General features: G+C 36.5%; 1 protein-coding gene across 2 annotated transcripts in view; it reads left to right on the forward strand.

The window, feature by feature from the left end:
• Nucleotides 1-8,392, forward strand: part of Rab3c (RAB3C, member RAS oncogene family) — a 267,116-nt gene extending 258,724 nt beyond the window's left edge. Inside the window, exon 9 of one of the 2 annotated variants that reach the window (XM_010626911.2) lies at nt 8,368-8,392. The gene's annotated coding sequence lies outside the window, so the exon portion shown is untranslated. The remainder of the gene's footprint in view (nt 1-8,367) is intronic. The other variant, XM_010626912.2, reaches the window with a different exon arrangement.
• Nucleotides 8,393-9,006: the final 614 nt, after the last annotated feature.

The raw sequence follows: 9,006 nt of genomic DNA on the forward strand, positions 1-9,006 counted from the left end.
AAAAGAGAAAAACAGGGCTGGGGATTTAGCTCCGAGGTGCCACCGCCTGCCTCAGAAGTGCAAGGACCCAAGTTCAATCCCAGGTACAGAGAGAGAGAGAGAGAGAGAGAGAGAACCAATTTTTGCTAACCTGAAAACTCCTTCCCCAAAGAACTGATTGCTTTTAGAATTAATTGGCCTTTGGAGCAAGAGACCAAAACCAAGTGCCCATTTGCTGTGTCCTAAAGTTGGAGCTCTGTGTGCCGGTCCAGAAGATGGTGCAATGGTAGCCCTGTCATCATTGCCAGGAAACATTCAATACTCTGTCCTTTTTAAACTTCATGGGAGGGGGCCGGGGATTTAGCTCAGCGGTTCAGCGGCCTGCCTTGCAAGCACAAGGACCCAAGTTCAATCCCTGGTACCAAAAAAAAAAAAAAAATCAAACTTCGTGGGAGTAGAGCCTTCCTAATTGATTCTCGGTTCTGAAGCTCTCACTCTACTATGAATTTCATTCTGAATAACTAAAAAGTTTACAGAAACAATTATCAGACAGCTCAAAAAAGAGCACCTGTGTTCCTGACATAAAGCATATGGAAGAGATTGTTCTCTATTCTTAATTTCAGCAAGATATCTTGTCTTTAAAATAAAATTTGGCAAATAAAGAAACAAGTCCAGGGTTAGCTCAGTGAGCCTCTATTGGCATTGAGCTGGGTTATTTACAAATTATAGAATTTTAGCTCAGGATTTTTCAATCTTTCGGATACACACATACTCACTATACCTCCATCTACCAACAGCCTAAATGTCTACAGGTCATTTTTTACCATGGACCTAATTTTTTATTTAAAAGAACAAGACACATTAAAAAAGTGTGTGCTTGTGTTAATTTGTAAATCCTGGATATCATCTCTTGTTTTCTTTGATGTAATTAGGTTAGAAATTCAAGTATGATTTGAATTTCCCTGCTGCTCACCACCTGGCCACCCCCACTTTTCAAAATAGATTTATGAGTAAATCTTGACTGTTTTAGGCAGATGCTTCCAAGAACTTTGGTGTTGGTACCTCCTTTCCTTTCCTAATGCAATTGAGAAATTGGATTGAAAATTGTTTCATCTAAATAAGCATCTGTGCAGCATTTCAGGAATTGGGAATATGAATGGATACAGAAGTATGTGAGATGTTGCTCAGCCCTAAGATGATAGTTTAACCATTGGCTTCACATCTATGGGTTCTGAAGAATTTCTGTAAAACAATGAATTGTTTTGTTGTGTTTACCCCTACTGAACAGCTTCTACTGCCATGATGAACTTCTAATGACTTTAAGAAGCATCATTTCCCCTTTGGCTCACTTGAAATTCAGTATCCCTCTGCTACCTGATAAGTGCTACGATTTTTATTTGGAAAGGGAGCTATGATGGTGCCTTCATTTGTAGTGGAAAGCTGCAGCATTGTGATGATAAATGCAAAATATGAATTCAACAAAATTGCAACTCAAATTATACAAGATATCAGTACATTCAATAAACAAATGTATATTTCTTTTAATTCTTACCCAGATTAACTATAGGCCTTTTGTTCATTTAGTCACTTTTTTTGAGCCAATTTAAACTTTCAATTTTAACTACATCTTTGCTGACCAGTAGACTTTCAGGTATACAATGGTCTTCTTTTTTAAAAAGCAAAATGCATTCCATTGTTAGCTGAATTTCCATGAAGCAATATTAATTTTGGAGTGTCATAGTTCATAATCAGTGGCTCATTGTGATGTGTTTTATCCAACATGTATCTTAGTGCATGGTTGAGGCTGTCCTACAATCTTTTAGTTAACTGTGTAGTACTTGTGGAACTGTATTTAAAAAATGTGTCCAAACTCTACCAAGGTGACGTAGCAACTGCATGTGAAAAACTGTGACATCAAACTTGAAGTCGTGACTGAAACTCTTCTAGACCAAAAAGTTAGTCTGTTGATAATCTTCATAGAGCTGTTGGAATGCTCAATGAGATATTTTTGGAGCGTTGTACTTGGGAGTGAGCCTGTCTGCCTGACAACCCCTTTCTCTCTAAATGACAGATCACATTATGGGTCCCTGGAACTCTGTTTCTTGATGTATATTGAGGAGTTAGGCCCCTGTGGCCTTGCTAATCACTCTCTGATAAATGCATCATCTCTAGTGCTACTCACCTGCCTGTTTGTGAACACTACCTGCGCTAGGTTGCCAATAAAGTGGTGATATCTTGCTGATGTACTAAACCTTTCAATATTAGGATCAACTTTTGGGATTGCTTTATATTTTACATAAATTTTTGACAAATCAGTTGAAGACATAAGGCAATTTTATGCCCTGAATCCATTGGAACAAATTGGATAAAAGATAATCTTAATAACCAAATCACCCCTGCAAAAAAATGTCTTTACCCCTAAAGGGCTGTAGGTTCAAGAAACACAATATCCTTTAAGGAGGCGCAAACAGGTTGATGGGATTTATCTATAATGTACCTAACTATTGCTACTGGTATTTCATAAATAAATGCATTTTTAAAACCCTCTTAGATATGCTTGACGCTCTAGTCAGATCATATTTCCTTTTAGTGGATGGAAAAATATTCACTCTTGGGCTGCACAGTGCTGCAATTCCCAACACACACTTACAACCAATGACGACACCTTTTTTAGTGAAGGGAAAATTCCATTTATGGTGCTTTCTCAGTGCTGTAGAAAAGGGAACATTTGACATGTGCCAACTGGATCTCACATCTTGTTTTAAAAGGACCATGAATTAGATTCTTCACAGTAATTTGATTAGTCTAGGTCTGTGCATGTAATGAATCCCCATTAAACCAAGACGGTGAAGAGAAAACACATTTTGCTAACATTCTAGCTAACAGAAATGAATGGTTTCAAAACCTCACACAGAGTTTGAGTGTTAAAATCAGATCTATTAGCTAGTGTACAAATTGAACTTTTGCTTTGTGTTGCTCTTTCCTATTTCCTGATTTATTTTTAATCATTTCATTTTTAAAGTACTATCCTCATGGAATAGCAGGACCACAAATAGGAAATGAGACTCAAGTTTCACCACTTATCTCCTTTCAGCAGCTACTGTTGGAGTTGGGAGTTACCAATGTAGTTTATTTACCTGTGTTCATATTTTTCTTCATTGTGGACAACTGAGAATTGGCTGTGGCTTTATTGCTTAATAGAATATTTCCACATCATGTTTTTTGGAGCTTAGTATTGCTTAGTTTCATGTATGCCATTCTAATAGATGCAGGTGGTGTATGAAACACACAGACAAGTGGCCTTTCAGGGACATGAGCATGACCTACATCTGACTGTTGGTTCCATACCCTTTGTCAAAGTGAAGTTGGGGGATGTCTGCTGTGTCACTATGATGACTTTCCATGCATCATCTCATTATCCCTAATAGGTTCACTGAACGAAAACTGTCCTGTAATTCCTGTTAATATATTGTTAATGTCAGACGTGACGTGATACAGTTGGACTGTCCAAATGTACAACTATTTAACGGTGTTTGTAGAACTGAAATGTCTTAAATGTTGCATGAAATATGTTCTAAAAAATAGATTTTTTTTCTATTTTTCAACACCTCAGAATTGAGGGTTCATGGGCCAATAAGTGCAATATTTAATGACTTACTCAGTGTATATAAACTAGTGTGAATGAGTGTATTATAATGAACGTGTGAGATACTTCGATGGCTGTGTGCTTATTCAAATGAATTCTTGTAGCCGTATTTGTCTAGTGGTGCATTTTATACAGTAAATATCTTATTGGTGTCATGTGAAACTCCTCTGTGCCTACTTTAAAGTATTTTTTTTCTTAGAAGACCAAATGTTTAGTATCTGCAAATATGCGTCAATTTTACCTATTGGAATTGTGAGTTATAGTCCAGAAGAAAGGCTGTGAGCTTATTTTACAAGAGCATTCCCTTCTATAATTCATAATTCTCCTTAAGCTTCTTATGAGTGTACTAAGCAACTAATTTACATACCTAAAATATGCATATAAGGAACTCACTTTTATTCTCAGAAATATTGATCACATGTTCTGTCTACTAAGAATTTCCATTTTTGTGTTTGTATGTATATTTTATTGTTATTCAACCTTGTACTTTGTTTGCAAATATAACACTGTCAACTGTGGGAATTTTAACACATCAATGTCTTTTTAGATTATAACTGATGTTATATTCACTTTTCATTCTCAGTTGTCCACACTGGTGATGTAGAAGAAAAATCAATGCCTTTAATTCATTTTGGCATGTTATCATAACTTCGTATATTCATCCTTGAACCTTTGGTTAAGCCCACAATTGTTGGCCTGGAACTTCAGGAGATGCAAAAGTCAACAAATTAAGCCTAATTTCTGGGTTGCTAAAAACTATACATAATTGTTTATATGAAGGTTAATGTAGGTCAACAACTTTAAAGTCCTATTTGCCATTTCAATTTTTAGGGTGAAGTCTCATTTGAACATTTTATTCTGTTGTTGTTGTTGTTGTAGGTGTTGTTGTTATTTCATTTAGTTAACAGGTTAAGCCTAGGAAGAAAAACAAGTAGCAACTTATTCACTAATAATGATGGAGCCCAGCTGTTTCTAGATGACCATGGATATCTGTACATGTTACACAACCTTCCATCCTGTCGATGGCACTTGACTGGAAGTCGACAAGTGAGAATGTGCCAATCCTGTGAAATGGCTCAGGGCTATGTGGAAAATATGTGGCCCGAACTTAAATGTGACTGAAAGTTGCACTCAGCTCTCTAAACCCACTGAAGAGGTCAAGGGAAGATGGGTAAGGTGGAGATTAGTGATAACTTTGTGCCAAACTTTTTAAAAAGGAAAAGACATGTAAGCAGGTAGCCATCATTAGAATGCTAATTTAAATGTGGTTAAATGTTTTGTTTGTTGTCACATAAATATTGAACACTGTTTACTCATTGCTGTGGGAATCAAATGTGGAAGAGGCATAGCTTCTGTCCCTAATGGGAGTGAGTAAAAAATAATGCAAGGTATACTTTAAGTCCTAAGTTATGTCAGAATATAGGAGCATAGAGCAGGGGATCTGTAGGAACTGGGAGAGTACAGGGGAGCTCCAATGATGTGGTGATATATACTCCCAGATAGAACTAGATAGTGAGGAGATTGTGTCAGGTGGACAAGTGGGAGAGACCACAGTACATTCCCGTGAATGAAAGTGAATTTGGCAGCTATAGATCATTGTTTTCTCAAAACAACTAGAGTGACCCTCTGTAAACCCTCTAATTACCCCCTGCATTAGCTCCCTGCATTTTGGTCTCCATGTGGAAGACAAGCTGCTATTTCATCATGCTCCTCTGTGCTGAGCAGCATCACAATGAACCCTGAAACCCAAACTGTTTGCTTAGCATCATTAGAAAAATTAATGTAGAGATTTGACAATGTACCAAACCATGAGACATTATTTAATCTAATGTCACCCAGGCAGATATGTACCCAGAAATTTTTCTGAAGTTCTATGTTTCCTAAAAAGGGAAGTAGGAAACACATTGATAAAGACACTTCTTTGTAACTGGGCACTTTTGGCTCCTTCTCAATGACTGCACTGTGGATCTCTTCTTGAGAAAATATTAACAACAGCTTAATGCTTTCATATAGTGATTGTGATATTTAGTTGAAAACTACTGCTGCATAGCAAATATTGTGACTCTTAATGTGTCCACAGGAGCTCTTGTCTGGGTTTAAAGCTATAAAGTGTATTCACATTGTGAAGTTTTATCTTTATTGAAATTAATTGTGAAAAAATGGTATGTGCTCTAATAGATACTCAGTTTGTATGTGAATTCTGTATGGAAAGTGATTTTTGTCCTTTGAGTTTATCTTGTATTATTTTTTGAAGATTACAATAAATATCTAAGAGACTATATTCCTGAACTTCTTAGACTGGTGAATTTTTTAAAAATCTCCTTTCAATGTATATTCACTTTTTCTATGTTTTAACATAGAGAACACTCAAATTTCCAATGAACTTCAAGGAAGGAGTAGCTTTAGAATGGGGCAAAGACGTAAATGGGAAAGGCAAAGACAAAATGCTATGTTTCCCCAAAAACTCATGTGTTGAAGACTTGGCCCCCAGACGATGGCACTACTGGGAAGTAATAGAAGCTTTAGGAGGTAGAACCTAGTAGAAAGAAATTAGGCCACAGGGCCTAGATTTTGAAGGGGATATTGGAACCCTGGCCACTTTTCTGTCTTTGTTTTCCAACCACCAAGGGGCAAGCAACTTTGCTCTGCCACATTTCTGCCTCCATGGGCTGAAAGCAACCAGACCAAGAAATCATGTTCTGAAACTCTAGAAAGTGTGAGATAGAATAAATATTTTCTCCTTTTACATTGATTATCTCAGGTATTTTATCAAAGCCACAGAAAGCTTACTCAAACACTTTCTTCCGGGTACTTTGGAAGAAAAGTAAGAAAGGGCTGTTGAATGTGAGTAGTTTAAAGATTTTTATTTCCAAATTAAAGACTTATACATCATTATGTGTTCAAGAAAGCAGCAATGAAAGTAGAGTTTAGAGATACAAACAAAACTCCAAACATTATTTTCCCATTTCTACTCCTGTTCCTATTTCCTCTTCTCCCTCACTATGCTTCTTGCCAATAATCTCTATGTGACTATTTCAGCATCGTTGATTTTGTTCTCCTAAAATATTTTTACTGATCTGTTGGAGACTAAGTTTCCAACAACTACTAGTAGTAAAATAACATCTATCCTTTGTGAGGTTTATACTTTAACAGATAATTGAAATTGCTTATTTTTTCCTTTTCTTTACAAACTAATTAGAAAAGTACTGTCTCTGTTACTTTTTCATTGCTGGAACAAAAATACCCAACATGCACAAGTTGGAGGGAAGTTGCATTTCACAACTTGTAAAGATTTCAGTCCATAGTCAGCTGGCTCCAAGGCAAGAAGGCATAGCAGAAGGATACTACAGAGGAGAAACAGTCCATGGCAGAGCAGGCAGAATGCAGTAAGAGTGAGTCTACCTTTCCCTTTATATTCCATTGAGGATATAAGCTTATTGAGTCCATCAGAGCAGGCAGAATGCAGTAAGAGTGAGTCTACCTTTCCCTTTATATTCCATTGAGGATATAAGCTTATTGATTTTTGCCATCCACACCCAAGGTGGGGCTTCCTGTTATCCACACCCAGAACTATGCTAAACTAGTGGACTAATTTAATTATCACACACTCCTAATTCATATTCATACAATCTAGATCCAGCCACCTCCTAAAAGCCCCACCTATGAGCATTTGAGTGTTTGGAGAGTATCTAAAGACAAGCCACAACAAGGACTACCTTATTTTGACCATGGTGGATACATAGCTAATACAACAAAAACCATAAAGAAGTCATTAAGTGGGTAACATACCCAGTGGAGCACAGGTTATAAACTGCTCACCAAATCACAAAGCTGTTTACAGGAAAAAAGGTGATTTAATGTTTCTGAAAAGTCAGCAGCTGCTCCATTACTCTTTTTGCCATTGGGATATACCAGGTTTGAGGCTGTGACCAGCATCACTTTAGAGCAAATATAAATTAGCATATCCTGCAGTGTCTTTTTGCCCTTGTCTCTATGCATTGAACAGAAAAACCAAAGGACTGGGATCACCTAAGAGAGAGCAAACCAACATTTAAAATATATCTTAAAAAGAACTTTGGATGGAAAATACTGTTTATGATGTAAATTTTGGAAACTGACCTAACCAATCATTACAGGAAAAAAATAACATTCATAAAAGACCATCTGTTGACCCTTGAGCTGAAGAAGTCATGTTCTGCAGTAGGAGTAAGGGAGAGGACATGACACACTGATAGAAATTTGAGAGTACAAGCAAGAAATCAAAAATGGGTTTAGAACAGATTGGGAAATATCTTTAAAATTACATTAAATTTTCAGATGCTGCGAATTCAAATCTTAGAGCTCCCCATAGATTTTTGAAAAAAAAAATACTCTCAAGATTTTTATATTTATATATTATCACAAACTGAATGGGAAGAAAACATCCAGAACATCCCTCCTCTTTCTCTCATTTCAAATGCAACTACTTTTAAGGCATAGTTACATATTTCCTTATGGCACATTCTTCAACAATCTCCTAAAATTTCTATAACTCTCTGTAAAAGGCATGTCTGTCTGCTTTTAAACAGTAAATTCTAGAAGATTTTTCTTGATAGAAAAGACAAGAGACTCTTACAACATTAACATTGAATTTTTGTCATTTGGCATCAAATAGAACTTAGTGACCAATCTCAAATAAACTGCTGAAATAATAAATTTTGCTTTTTAAGAGGTAAATGTCAAAAGTTTCATTGAATGGAATAACACACACACACACACACACAAACAAACAAACAAACAAAAAGTTGGAAGAGACCAGATCTTCATTCCAATCTCAGTATTTAATGAGATCAAATGTGGTTTATAAAGCAGACACAGTGAGGGGGGAAATTTCAGTGTGAGCTCAAGGAGATGCCAAAATGTGTAGGCCCCTTTCTACTGGAAAAATGCATTTAAAATTTATGGGAAGTTATATAAAAGAGAAGTACCAAAAGAGATCATGCCTAGCAAACTTGGTATTGACTAATGCACAATATGTTTACCAAGTTTCTGGCCACCAGACTTATGGTACATTAGTCACTTACATCATGCTTTATATGAATCCCTAACTTTGGCAGAACTCCTGGAATATGGCCATTACTCTCATCATAGATAGTATTGGATAAAGTAATTGAGGTTTAGAAATAGTAAATCACTTGCCCAAAGTGAAAGAAAGAGTAAATGGCAGGAATAGACTGCAAAGGCGGGTCTTTCTGACACAGTCCCTAGTCTTGTGGGTACACAGTCTATTGGAGAGCCAATGCACCATTTTCTTCATTGAAGATATTAGATTTGAGGCAGTGTGCTGTTATAGATTGAGTATATGCTTTGGATTTGGACATCCCTGGATTTGAATCTTGCCT

Source organism: Fukomys damarensis, unplaced genomic scaffold (genome assembly GCF_012274545.1).
Source record: "Fukomys damarensis isolate Sample0158 unplaced genomic scaffold, DMR_v1.0_HiC HiC_scaffold_1, whole genome shotgun sequence".
Classification (NCBI taxonomy): Eukaryota; Metazoa; Chordata; class Mammalia; order Rodentia; family Bathyergidae; genus Fukomys; species Fukomys damarensis.